This window comes from Cherax quadricarinatus, chromosome 23 (assembly GCF_038502225.1).
Source record: "Cherax quadricarinatus isolate ZL_2023a chromosome 23, ASM3850222v1, whole genome shotgun sequence".
NCBI classification, from domain to species: Eukaryota; Metazoa; Arthropoda; class Malacostraca; order Decapoda; family Parastacidae; genus Cherax; species Cherax quadricarinatus.
The window spans coordinates 29,029,410-29,044,459 of NC_091314.1; the positions used below are offsets into that span (position 1 = coordinate 29,029,410).

Sequence of the window (15,050 nt, forward strand, 5' to 3'; positions counted from 1 at the left end):
TTCCATTTCTCAGGTAGTTGCCCAGTTTCAAGGGATGTGTTGAAGATTGTGGTTAGAGGCACGCACAGCATCTCTGCTCCTTCTCTAAGGACCCATGGGGAGATGTTGTCCGGTCCCATCGCCTTTGAGGTGTCAAGGTCACTTAAGAGCTTCTTCACCTCCTCAGTTGTTCGTATGTCATCCATCACTTGTTGGTATATTCCCTCTTGATGTTCCCTTCTGTGCTGTCTTCCCACAGCCCTTCCTGTCTCTACTGTAAAAACTTCCTTAAATCTTCTGTTCAGCTCCTCACATACCTCCTGATCATTTCTTGTGAGTTCTCCACCTTCTGTCCATAATCTGATCACCTGGTCTTTGACTGTTGTCTTCCTTCTGATGTGGCTATACAACAGTTTTGGGTCAGTCTTGATTCTCGATGCTATGTCATTTTCATACTGTCGCTGGGCCTCCCTCCTTACCTGTGCGTACTCATTCCTGGCTCTGCGACTGATCTCCCTATTTTCGTGTGTTCTCTGCCTTCTGTACTTTTTCCATTCTCTATTGCACTTTGTTTTTGCCTCCTTACACCGTCGGGTAAACCAGGGGCTCGTTCTGGTCTTCCCGTTGTTACTGTTGCCCTTGGGAATAAACCTTTCCACTGCCTCCTTGCATTTTGTTGTTACATATTCCATCATTTCATTTACTGGCTTTCCTGCCAGTTCTCTGTCCCACTGGACCTCCCGCAGGAAGTTCTTCAACCCTATGTAGTCCCCTCTTTTATAGTCAGGCTTTTCCCATTCAACTCCTGTTATTCTCTCCAATTGCAGCTCTACTATGTATTCAAATCACAGAAGCACGTGGTCGCTAGCTCATAGGGGACTCTCATATTTGATGTCCTCAATGTCTGAGCTGCCCAGGGTGAACACAAGGTCCAGTCTTGCTGGTTCATCCTCCCCTCTCACTCTGGTAGTGTCCTTAACATGTTGGTGCATGAGGTTTTCCAGCACCACGTCCAACATCCTGGCTCTCCATGTTTCCGGACCCCCATGTGGCTCCAGGTTTTCCCAGTCAATCTCCCTGTGGTTGAAATCCCCCATAACCAGCAACTTTGCTCTGCTGGAGTGAGCTCTTCTTGCCACCTCAGCAAGTGTGTCTACCATTGCTCTGTTGCTCTCTTCATATTCCTCTCTTGGCCTCCTGCAGTTCTGTGGTGGATTATACATCACTGCAATGACCACTTTGTGTTCCCCAGACTGAAGTGTACCTGCTATGTAGTCTCTTTCTCCTGTCTCATCTATGCCTTCCATTTTCTCGAATTTCCATCTGTTTTTTACGAGCAGAGCAACCCCACCTCCCCCCCTGCCCCTTCCATCTTTCCTCATGATCTGGTATCTTGGTGGGAAGATTGCATCTGTTATTGTCTCCGTGAGTTTTGTTTCTGTAACTGCTATGATGTCTGGGGACTTCTCATTGATTCTTTCTTGCCATTCCTCATGTTTATTCGTTAATCCATCTGCATTTGTGTACCAAACCTTCAACTTCTGTTCTAATACTGTAACTGTGGTGCGGGGGGTGGAAACAGAGGGATCGGTGTGTGATGGTTGGTTTGGATTGTTCAGTTGCCTTGGGGGTGTCGTGGCTGGAGTCCTTCTGCAGGAGTTTCTGGGGGGTGCACTTGTCCTTCCATTTGATCCTTGTTTATTCTGCTCTCCTTTTTCATTTCCTCCCATTTCTCCTTTCGTTTTTGAACTCTCTCTTTCATTGTCTTCCTTTCGTCCTGTGTTCTGTCTCGATCGAGGTACACACTCCGGAACTCCTGCTTGCCTCTCAGCCGTGCTTTCTCCTGCAGGATCATGGTTCGGGTTGATTCTGCCTTGAAAATTACTTTGAGAGGCCGATTCCTTTTCTTTGTGAACCACCCAATTCTCCGAAAATTTACCACCTGGGTCATGTCCCCCTCGCCTATCACCTTCATGATATCTTCAATCGCTTTTTTCTCCTCCTGCTTTCTTTCATCATAAGTTTCCCCTTTAGCTTCGTCTGTGTGTGTGTGTGTGTGTGTGTGTGTGTGTGTGTGTGTGTGTGTGTTGTGAATTGTTCCAGCCATGGCGTTGTGACATGCATGCTTAGTATAGCTAAATGGAGTGCTTAGTGAAGGTGTTACCTAGCAACACTGGGTGGTTGAGTGCACTCTTTGTCAGCGTGCACAGCTAGTTGGACATAAACAAGAGCGGAATAACTTACCATAAAAAAAAAATACTTCACAGAAATCCCTCAGCCGGCTGCTAACACCTCCGCCGCCAGGGTGCCAGCTGGTCCCTCACTGCCCTCATCGCCTGCCCTACCCACTGCCCCTTGTTGGCACTACCTGCCCAGAAGCTATGCATGTCAAGTCTCGTCAAGACCCTGAGAAGGCCCGACAGCACCCCCATTGAGCCCTATGAGGGCCCTGAGCTATTCGGTAAAGGTCTAATTCAGCCCTAACAATTGTGATATAAACTTTAGCCCCAAAGAAATTTAGATCCAGAGTTTTGTGATCCTTGTTGGAAATTTGTGGGAAAAAAAGGCACATTTGTACTGCTAAAAGAGTTGTGTTATGAAAACAAGTTGAGATCCTGAGTCTGGGGTCCTGGGTCTGGGATCCTGAGTCTGGGATCCTGAGTCCGGGATCCTGAGTCTGAGATCCTGAGTCTGGGGTCCTGGGTCTGGGATCCTGAGTCTGGGATCCTGAGTCTGGGATCCTGAGTCCGGGATCCTGAGTCTGAGATCCTGAGTCTGGGGTCCTGGGTCTGGGATCCTGAGTCTGGGATCCTGAGTCTGGGGTCCTGGGTCCGGGATCCTGAGTCTGGGATCCTGAGTCTGGGGTCCTGGGTCCGGGATCCTGAGTCTGGGATCCTGAGTCTGGGATCCTGAGTCCGGGATCCTGAGTCTGAGATCCTGAGTCTGGGGTCCTGGGTCTGGGATCCTGAGTCTGGGGTCCTCAGTCTGGGATCCTGGGTTTGGGGTCCTGAGTCTGGTGTCCTGAGTCTGGGATCCTGGGTCTGGGGTCCTGAGTCCGGGATCCTGAGTCTGGGATCCTGAGTCTGGGATCCTGAGTCTGGGATCCTGAGTCTGGGATCCTGAGTCTGGGGTCCTGAGTCTGGGATCCTGAATCTGGGATCCTGAGTCTGGGATTCTGACTCTGGGATCCTGAGTCTGGGGTCCTGAGTCTGGGGTCCTGAGTCTGGGGTCCTGAGTCTGGGGTCCTGAGTCTGGGCTCCTGAGTCTGGAGTCCTGAGTCTGGGGTCCTGAGTCTGGGGTCCTGAGTCTGGGATCCTGAGTCTGGGATCCTGAGTCCGGGATCCTGAGTCTGGGATCCTGAGTCTGGGATCCTGAGTCTGGGATTCTGAGTCTGGGATCCTGAGTCTGGGATCCTGAGTCTGGGGTCCTGAGTCTGGGGTCCTGAGTCTGGGGTCCTGAGTCTGGGGTCCTGAGTCTGGGGTCCTGAGTCTGGAGTCCTGAGTCTGGGGTCCTGAGTCTGGGGTCCTGAGTCTGGGATCCTGAGTCTGGGATTCTGAGTCTGGGGTCCTGAGTCTGGGATCCTGAGTCTGGGATCCTGAGTCTGGGATTCTGAGTCTGGGATCCTGAGTCTGGGATCCTGAATCTGTGATCCTGAGTCTGGGATCCTGAGTCTGGGATTCTGAGTCTGGAATCCTGAGTCTGGGATTCTGAGTGTGGGATCCTGAGTGTGGGATCCTGAGTGTGGGATCCTGAGTGTGGGATCCTGAGTGTGGGATCCTGAGTGTGGGATCCTGAGTGTGGGATCCTGAGTGTGGGATCCTGAGTGTGGGATCCTGAGTGTGGGATCCTGAGTGTGGGATCCTGAGTGTGGGATCCTGAGTCTGGGATCCTGAGTCTGGGATCCTGAGTCTGGGATCCTGAGACTGGGATCCTGAGTCTGGGATCCTGAGTCTGGGATCCTGAGTCTGGGATCCTGAGTCTGGGATCAAAGTGACTGAAGTTGTTACCAGAGCAATCCTAAAGGATGGGACTGCAAGGTCCTGTGACCTCAGCCTGGGACAGGTCTGTGTGCTGTGACCTCAGCCTGGGACAGGTCTGGGTGCTGTGACCTCAGCCTGGGACAGGTCTGGGTGCTGTGACCTCAGCCTGGGACAGGTCTGGGTGCTGTGACCTCAGCCTGGGACAGGTCTGGGTGCTGTGACCTCAGCCTGGGACAGGTCTGGGTGCTGTGACCTCAGCCTGGGACAGGTCTGGGTGCTGTGACCTCAGCCTGGGACAGGTCTGGGTGCTGTGACCTCAGCCTCGGACAGGTCTGGTACTAATTTGCTGGAAGACCTGGAAGATCTTGACACGTGATTAACCTCTGTAAATACTGCATAATGAAGTCTTTAACACCCTCCAAGCCCTCATGAATTCAGCGAAATAAATTTAAATAATTGACACCTGTTGTTTTCATTAGTATCCATCCAGCCCGCTGTAATGATGCTCTTCCGCCATGTAATTGGTCTCTGCTGTAATCTGCTGTTCGCACTATCCTCCGACACTGCTAACCTTCAGAGAGGGAGATTACAGCACTGTAGTTAATGAGCAAGTGTGAGGAAGAATTAGCAAGTGTGAGGAAGAATGAGCAAGTGTGAGGAAGAATGAGCAAGTGTGAGGAAGAATGAGCAAGTGTGAGGAAGAATGGTCGAATCAAAGCTGTGCTTCTGGTACTGGAGATGAGAGTTTGCGAGGATCAGCAGTGGGTAACAACCCTTGTGATGAATCTTCATGAGCGTTCTGTGTTTTACCAAAGTAACTGTGAGGTTCAAGTGGTTTAACGACCGACTGAGCTGAAATTAGTTGAGCGAGTGAGGGAGTAAATGAGTAAGTGAGCAAGTGAGTGACTGAGTGAGTTCTATCCCTGTTAGTATAATTTTCTCTTTTTCCGTTTTGTAGTATTACGCTCTCCGTCCTGTGTGTTATATTACTTCCACTCTGGTTATTATTCCTACATCACCCTGATGTACGATGTTTGACGACATCCTTATCTGATAGACATCAATGCCTCATTTATGCAGACCTTACTTTTGTTTAGTATACCCCCCCCCCCACCAAGGTAGAGTGACTTCCCCATCATTTATTCAGTAAGTGTCCTGCCAGAGTTGTGTAGACATCATACTTGAACCACAACATCCCGCTTCCCGCCGCCGTCCCTGCTTCAGAGAGCAGGTACTGTACGTCCCTCCCTCCAGGACTCAACACCGGCCAACCAGTTTCCCTAGAAACCCTTCAGAAATGTTACCTTTACGTTTACTGTTACTCCAACAGCACGTCAAGCCATCAAAATCACTTGTTTCCACTAACTCTGATCGAACGTGGTCAGACGAACCTTCTGGATACTCAAACCTCCACAACCTCCTTCCAACCCTTCCTGAGATGGCCCTACCTACTTGTCCTTCTTTCTACCCTCTTGTTATTATATTTACTCTCTCCTCTCTACATGTCCGCCCCAACTTCAACATCACCTTCTCAGCCGACATCTTCTATTCTCCAAGTTTCTAATTCTGTTCATAATATTCACGTCATACTTAACACTTATACATAACATCTGCACCGCCTCCAGTCTCCTCCTCTCTGCAATATTGTCTTACGACTATATAACAGTGACGGCACCTCTACACATTACTCTTTCTTTCCACAAATGCCTCAACACTCCGCACACGTCATTCTCATCGTCTCTTTTACAGTTCACCTCGTCATTCACAAGTAAATTTGAAGCATTAGACACATGTGCAGCATCTGAGGTAATCAGTCCCTCAGCTAAGGGACTAATTACTTCATCTTCAGTACATAGTTGTACATTTTTCTCATTATATCATTGTATTGTATTGATAAAATCACTGGATGGCGAAACATCTACAAATAAAGACACTCAGATGTTGCACATGTGTCTAATTCTTCATCTCGTGGGTATTGTCCATCATCATCATATTCATCTTGTTCTTTCATTCGCTCAAGTTTAATTTCGATGTTTTACAGAACCTGTCAAAGTTCGTCCACCAGACCGTGCAGCATCAGACCGTGCAGCATCAGACCGTGCAGCATCAGACCGTGCAGCATCAGACCGTGCAGCATCAGACCGTGCAGCACCAGACCGTGCAGCATCAGACCGTGCAGCATCAGACCGTGCAGCATCAGACCGTGCAGCACCAGACCGTGCAGCATCAGACCGTGCAGCATCAGACCGTGCAGCATCAGACCGTGCAGCATCAGACCGTGCAGCACCAGACCGTGCAGCATCAGACCGTGCAGCATCAGACCGTGCAGCATCAGACCGTGCAGCACCAGACCGTGCAGCATCAGACCGTGCAGCATCAGACCGTGCAGCACCAGACCGTGCAGCATCAGACCGTGCAGCATCAGACCGTGCAGCATCAGACCGTGCAGCATCAGACCGTGCAGCACCAGACCGTGCAGCATCAGACCGTGCAGCATCAGACCGTGCAGCATCAGACCGTGCAGCACCAGACCGTGCAGCATCAGACCGTGCAGCATCAGACCGTGCAGCACCAGACCGTGCAGCATCAGACCGTGCAGCATCAGACCGTGCAGCATCAGACCGTGCAGCATCAGACCGTGCAGCATCAGACCGTGCAGCATCAGACCGTGCAGCATCAGACCGTGCAGCATCAGACCGTGCAGCATCAGACCGTGCAGCATCTCAGCTGTGACAGCCCGCGCTGTGTAACACATTCAACCTCTTTTATTGTACACCTCCCCCCATCAACCCCCCATCAACCCCCCATCAACCCCCCATCAACCCCCCATCAACCCCCATCAACCCCCATCAACCCCCCATCAACCCCCCATCAACCTCCCCATCAACCCCCCATCAACCCCCATCAACCCCCCCATCAACCCCCCCATCAACCCACCATCAACCCCCATCAACCCCCCATCAACCCCCATCAACCCCCCATCAACCCCCCATCAACCCCCCATCAACCCACCATCAACCCACCATCAACCCCCCATCAACCCCCCCATCAACCCCCCATCAACCCCCATCAACCCTCCATCAACCCCCCATCAACCCCCATCAACCTCCCATCAACCCCCCATCAACCCCCATGAACCCCCCATCAACCCCCCATCAACCCCCCATCAACCTCCCATCAACCCCCCATCAACCCCCATCAACCCCCATCAACCTCCATCAACCCCCCATCAACCCCCCATCAACCCCCATCAACCCCCATCAACCCCCCATCAACCCCCCATCAACCCTCCATCAACCTCCCATCAACCCCCCATCAACCCCCCATCAACCCCCCATCAACCCCCCATCAACCTCCCATCAATCCCCCATCAACCCCCATCAACCCCCCATCAACCCCCCATCAACCCCATCAACCTCCCCATCAACCCCCATCAACCCCCATCAACCCACCATCAAACCCCCATCAACCCCCCATCAACCCCATCAACCCCATCAACCCCCCATCAACCCCCATCAACCTCCCCATCAACCTCCCCATCAACCCCCCATCAACCCCATCAACCCCATCAACCCCCCATCAACCCCCCATCAACCTCCCCATCAACCTCCCCATCAACCCCCCATCAACCCCCCATCAACCTCCCTATCAACCCCCTATCAACTGCAGCGAGCCTACTGGCCCATGTCAGGCAGGTCTCTCTCGAGTCCAATACTTGTCACTTATAACAAGTGCTTATGTAGTGAAGTTGTGGAAGGTGTCATCTGCACCACGATGCAGTTATATCTTGCGTCTACTCCTGGACTCCACCTCCTGAGACGTCTTCAAGACCTTACACCTTAAATCTGTCACTGGACTGTTACCCACGAACATCCAGAGTAAGTCTTCCTCATCTCTCACACTCAAGTCCGACATCAGTCTTCATTATCTCTCACTACAATTTCATTCAGCCTTTTTCCCCCGTAGGTTTTTGGTGCAAGATATAATCTAGACGCCAGTGTGACTCACCCCAGTACGTGTGAGAACATTATGAATCACCAGCCAACCTCCCCTACTTAGTGCCAAGCTCCCTTACACAGTGTCAACCTCTCCTACATAATGCCAACCTCCCCTACATAGTGCCAGCCTCCCCTACATAGTGCCAACCTCCCCTATACAGTGTCAACCTCCCCTACACAGTGCCAACCTCCCCTGCACAGTGTCAACCTCCCCTACACAGTGCCAACCTTCCCTACACAGTGCCAAGCTCCCCTACACAGTGCCAACCTTCCCTACACATTGTCAACCTCCCCTACACAGTGTCAACCTCCCCTACATAGTGCCAATCTCTCCTACATAGTGCCAACCTCCCCTACACAGCGTCATCCTCCCTACACCGTGTCAACCTCCACTACACAGTGCCAACCTCCCATACGCAGTGAAAACCTCCACAACACATTGTCAACCTCCCCTACACAGTGCCAATTTCTCCTACACAGTGTCAACCTCCCCTACACAATGTCAACCTCCCCTACACAGTGTCAACCTCCCCTACACAGTGCCAACTTCCCCTACACAGTGCCAACCTCCCCTACACAGGGTTAGCTTTGGGTTCAGTGGAGACCCTAGCAGTATAACTGGCCCATTAACCCCACAAGTCAGCAGGTCTGCTCCCTCTCTCCCTTGTAACAAGTCCACAGTAATATATCAGTTTTGGAAGTAATCCTGGCCCGCCTGAGCCGCACCAAAGGCGTGCTTGTAATCACTTCAAGGAACAATTTGCGTACTCACTCTGGCGTGGTTATTGCATATTGGAGCCCCAGGGCGTCTTCTCTCTCTCTCTCTCTCTCTCTCTCTCTCTCTCTCTCTCTCTCTCTCTCTCTCTCTCTCTCTCTCTCTCTCTCTCTCTCCCCCTCTCTCTCTCTCTTCCCCCTCACCCTCCTTTCCCTTTATTCATCCTACGGTCCTCTAATTCTCCCTTCCTCTCCTTCCCCAGCCTTGGATGGGAAAGGGATTGTGGGAGGGCTGAGAGAGGACCTGAAAGTTTGTGGGTAAGGTTCTGGTTTGTGTGTGTGCGTGTGTGTGTGTGTGTGTGTGTCCACACACACACACATATACACTCAAAAACAGAATAGCATTCAGGGGCCTTAACAAAGAATCTTGTAGTAAAAAAACACACGCCATATAAGGCTTATCAGGGAGTAGACAGCACCAGAATGGAGCCCATACCTGGCCGGACACTCCAGCAGAACCAGAAGTTTGCAACAAGACTAGTCTAAAACTTAGAAGATAAAGCCATGAGGAGAAACGTTTTGAGAGAGAGAGAGAGAGAGAGAGAGAGAGAGAGAGAGAGAGAGAGAGAGAGAGAGAGAGAGAGAGAGAGAGAGAGAGAGAGAGAGAGAGATAGAGAGAGAGAGAGAGAGAGAGAGAGAGAGAGAGAGAGAGAGAGAGAGAGAGAGAGAGAGAGAGAGAGAGAGAGAGAGAGAGAGAGAGAGAGAGAGAGAGAGAAGGTCCAGGGTAGACATGATGAAGACGTACAAGATACTCCGAAGATTTGAAAAATAAACTCACATCATTCGAATCGTGAATCCCAGGAGCGAGGGGACAAGAGATGGAAGTCAAATACATGGATGTGTCACAGGGATGTTGAGAAGTATTTCTTCAGTCTCAGGGTGGTAAATAAATGAAATGAGCTAGAAGAGAACGTGGAAAAAACAGTACAAAGCTTCAAGAGTAGGTACGACAGGTACAAGAGGTGAGGAGCCAATTATACCGGAGACTGCAGTTTAACATTCAGTGGAAGGTTCACAGAGCTTCTCAAAGGGGTCAGTCTAACTGTACTAAGGAAGGAGACACTGGTAAGAAATAACAAGTATCGAACTTAAGTTAAACGAATGATAGAGGAGCCAGGAAACACAACAACAAATTTAAGCAATAAAAGAAATTGAAAGAAATTCAAATTTTTTTTTTTTGCCACAGTGGCTTCATCAGTCCTAAATAAAGAAGAATGGTGAAGATGAGTCCCTTAGCCTAGAGTCGATGTAATCAGTCCACCAGTCTTGTAAAGAATACAGCATAAGCGCGAAGGAGTGGCTTGTATACTGTAGACAGGTGAGGTGCAGCAGTCGTGGGGGGTATCACAGTGGACAAATCCACAGCAACGTCTTGGGATCTTGATACAGGGAATTCTTCACTTACCTAACCTATACCCATGACCTACTTCCACATGTGGATTTCTCTACTGTGATACCACCTACGACTGCTGCACCTCACCTGTCTAAAGTATATAAACCACTTCTTCGTGCATATGCTGTATTCTTTTCATGATTGATGGATTGATTACATCAACTCCAGGCTGAGGGACTGATTACTTCAAACTCCTTCTCATCTTCACCATTCTTCTTTGTTTAGGACTGATGAAGCCACTGTGTGGCAGAACGTTTCCTCAATAAAGATACGTAAGTGTTGCACATGTGTCTAATTCACCAACTTGTGGGTTGTCTGAAACATCTACAGACTAAAGGTTGACAATCTGAATGATTTTTTTATGACGGAGACTCAAAATTTGGTTAATGTTTCCAGAATTTCTGAAATAAAATTAACACCATTGGACTTCGAAAAAGCAATTAACAACATGCCCAACACTCTGGCCCAGACTCAGACTCTAGGAACTCCGCGTTCATCAACAAGTGCAAGAAACCACTTTCACCTGCCTTAAATATTCTATGGAGTGGGAGCGTAGACACAGAGGTCATCCCACATTCGTTAAAAACAACGAATATAGCCCCACTCCACAAAGATGGCAGCAAAGCACTTGATAAAAAATATAGACTGATAGCACTAACGTCCCACATCATAAAAATCTTTTTAAGAGTTCTAAGAAGCAAGATCACCAACCACTTGAATACCCAACAATTACACAACCCAGGGCAGCCTGAGTTTAGAGCAAGTCGCTGCTGCCTCTCACAACTACTGGATCACTAAGACGTGGTCTTGGATGCTCTGAAGGACGAACAGAATGCAGATGTAGTATACACAGATTATGCGAAAACCTTAGACTAGTACAATCATTGTGTAATATCGCACAAAATGTCTGATAAGGGAATAATGGGAAAAGTGGGCAGATGAATCTTTAACTTTCTAACCAATAGAACACAAAGAGTAATGTTAAACATTGCAAAGTCAGAGGCGGCCAAGTGAAAAACTCTGTTCCACAAGCCACAGTACTCGCCACCAACCTTTTCCTCATCCTCACAGCTGACAGTGACAGAGATGTCAATCATAGCACTTTGTCTTAATTAGCTGACGATACTAGAATTTGCATGAGAGTGTCACCATTGAGGACACTGTAAATCTCAAAGCTGATATAAACCAAGTCTTCAAATGCGCTACAAAAAAAAAATTATTATGTACAGTTAGGACAAATGTCAATTACTCCACTATGGTAAATTTTAAGAAATAAAAGCTAGATAGGTGTATAAAAGACATTCTAACTACATAATAGAGAGGAAAAACTAATGTGAAGGACTTGGAAGTGATAATGTCAGAAGATCTCACTTTCAAAGATCACATCAATGTTATTATAAAATCTGTTAGGGAAATGATAGGATGGATAATGAGAACCTTCAGAACAAGGGATGATCCTCTTTAAGTCACTTGTTATCTCTAGGCTGAAATTCTGCTGTACATTAGCTGTCCCTTTCAAGGCAGGCGAACTTGCAGATCTGGAGAATATACAGAGATCTTTCACTGTGCATACAAGTACAGTCAAACACCTCAGTTACTGTTACCGTCTGAACTCCCTTGACCTGCACTCCTTGGAACACAGGCGAGAAAGATACATCATAATTTTTACCTAGAAAATCTTAAGAGGGACTAGTCCCAAATCTGCACAGAGAACACACTCCCTACGTAAGCAAAAGACTCAGGAAGCGGTGCAACATTCCCTAGGGTACTCCCCGGCCCTGAGTACCCTAAGAGAAACCACTAAGTGCCAGTGGCATAAGAATGTTCAACAGCCCCCACCTGGCAGTCTGTAAGAGGGAGCTTGACAGATACCTAAAGTCAGTGCCTGACCAGTCGGGCTGTGGTTCGTACGTTGGGCTGCGTGGGGCAGGCAATAACAGTTTGGTTGATCAGGCCCTGAGCCACCGCGAGGCCTGGTCATGTACCTGATGATGCGGGGGTGTTGACCCCCGCATTCACAACTTGGTGAGCACACACACACACACATACACACATATCGTGTACACCGTGTATGTCAGGCCTATACTGGAGTATGCAGCACCAGCTTGGAACTCACACCTAGCCAAGCACGTAAAGAAACTAGAGAAAGTGCAAAGGTTTGCAACAAGACTAGTCCCAGAGCTAAGGGGTATGTCCTACGAGGAGAGGTTAAAGGAAATCGACTTGACGACACCGGAAGACAGGAGAGATAAGGAGATATGATAACGGCATATAAAATACTGAGAGGAATCGACAAGTTGGACAAAGACAGGATGTTCCAGAGATGGGACACAGCAACAAGGGGACACAATTAGAAGTTGAAGACTCAGATGCCTCACAAGGATGTTAGGAAGTATTTCTTCAGTCAGAGAGTTGTCAGGAAGTGGAATAGTCTGGGAAGTGATGAAGTGGAGGCAGGATCCATACATAGCTTTAAGAAGAGGAGAAGGAAGAGTGACCTAGTAGCGATCAGGAGCTGTGACTCGACCCCTGAAAACATAACTAGGTGAGTACATACACACACACACACACACACACACACACATGGAGAAGATTATCAGGAGGAGAGTGGTGGAGCACCTGGAACGGAACAAGAGTATAAACGCCAACCAGCACGGATTTATGGAAGGCAAATCCTGTGTCACAAACCTACTGGAGTTTTATGATACAGTAACAGAAGTAAGACACGAGAGAGAGCGGTGGGTAGATTGCATTTTCTTGGATTGCAAGAAGGCCTTTGATACAGTTCCTCACAGAAGATTGGTGCAGAAGCTAGAGGATCAGGCGTGTATAACAGGAAGGGCACTGCAATGGATCAAAGAATACCTGACAGGGAGGCAACAACGAGTCATGGTACGTAATGATGTATCACGGTGGGCACCTGTGACGAGCGGGGTCCCACAGGGGTCGGTCCTAGGACCTGTGCTATTTCTGGTATATGTGAATGACATGATGGAAGGGTTAGGCTCAGATAGAACTTCAAAGAGACCTGGACAGGTTCGACACCTGGTCCAGCAACTGGCTTCTCGAATTTAACCCCGCCAAATGCAAAGTCGTGAAGATTGGAGAAGGGCAAAGAAGACCGCAGACGGAGCATAGGCTTGGTGGCCAAAGACTGCAAACCTCGCTCAAGGAGAAAGATCTTGGGGTGAGTATAAAACCGAGCATGTCTCCGGAAGCACACATCAACCAGATAACTGCTGCAGCGAATGGGCGCCTGACAAATCTGATAATAGCGTTCCGATACCTTAGTAAGGAATCGTTCAAGACACTGTACACTGTGTACATCAGGCCCATACTGGAGTATGCAGCACCAGTTTGGAACTCACACTTGATCAAGCACGTCAAGAAATTAGAGAAAGTGCAAAAGGTTTGCGACAAGGTTAGTTCCAGAGCTAAGGGGAATGTGCTACCAAAAAAAAGTTAAGGGAAATCGGCCTGACGACACTGGAGGACTGGAGGGTTAGGGGAGACATGATAACAACATACAAAATACTGCGTGGAATAGACAGGGTGGACAGAGACAAGTTGTTCCAGAGATGGGACACAGAAACAAGGGGTCACAAATGGAAGCTGAAGACCCAGATAAGTTAAAGGGATGTTAGGAAGTATTTCTTCAGTCATGGAGTAGTCAGGAAGTGGAATAGCCTAGCAAGTGAGGTAGTGGAAGCAGGAACCATACATAGCTTTAAGATGAGGTATGATAAAGCTTATGGAGCAGGGAGAGAGAGGACCTAGTAGCACTCAGTGAAGAGGCGGGGTCAGGGGCTGAGTCTCGACCCCTGCAACCACAATTAGGTGAGTACACACACACACACACAGAAGACAGAACCAGAATGTTCAGAAGTACTTTTTAAGTCAGAGGATGGTTGAGAAGTGAAGGTATTTACATGAAGAAATACTGGAAACAAACTTAATACGCAGCTGCAGGAGAAGGAATGATAGAACTCCACACATTAGGATCAGTAATGCTGATCAAAGAAATTGAGGAGGTGAGGACCAGGAGCCGAGACTCGACCCGGGGAATCATTGTTCGGCAAGTGAACACAAAACGGTGAGAAATGAAAGCTCAAATAAATAAAAAGAAAGAGCAACGTGGAAAGAGAGAGAGAGAGAGAGAGAGAGAGAGAGAGAGAGAGAGAGAGAGAGAGAGAGAGAGAGAGAGAGAGAGAGAGAGAGAGAGAGAGACGAGTGAACTATAACCAGACAGAGAATATCACGCTCTGGCGTAGTGAAAAATGTGAACAAGAATAAAGATTAAACGTTATTCTGGCCACTGTATGTGTATGTATGTGTATGTATGTGTATGTATGTGTATGTATGTGTATGTATGTGTATGTATGTGTATGTATGTGTATGTGTGTATGTATGTGTATGTATGTGTATGTGTGTATGTATGTGTATGTGTGCATGTGTGTGTGTATGTGTGTGTGTGTTTATGTGTGTGTGTGTGTATGTATGTGTATGTATGTGTATGTGTGTATGTATGTGTATGTATGTGTATGTATGTGTATGTGTGTGTGTATGTGTGTGTATGTATGTGTATGTATGTGTATGTATGTGTATGTATGTGTATGTATGTGTATGTATGTGTATGTGTATGTGTATGTATGTGTATGTATGTGTATGTATGTGTATGTATGTGTATGTGTGTATGTATGTGTATGTATGTGTATGTATGTGTATGTGTGTGTGTATGTGTGTGTATGTATGTGTATGTATGTGTATGTATGTGTATGTATGTGTATGTATGTGTATGTATGTGTATGTATGTGTATGTATGTGTATGTATGTGTATGTATGTGTATGTATGTGTATGTGTGTGTATGTATGTGTATGTGTGTATGTATGTGTATGTATGTGTATGTATGTGTATGTATGTGTATG

At 48.1% G+C, this 15,050-nt stretch overlaps 1 pseudogene; it reads right to left on the reverse strand.

Annotated features, from left to right (window-relative positions):
• Positions 1-2,377: 2,377 nt before the first annotated feature.
• LOC138853140 (trans-Golgi network integral membrane protein 2-like) lies at positions 2,378-4,357 on the reverse strand (annotated as a pseudogene).
• Positions 4,358-15,050: the final 10,693 nt, after the last annotated feature.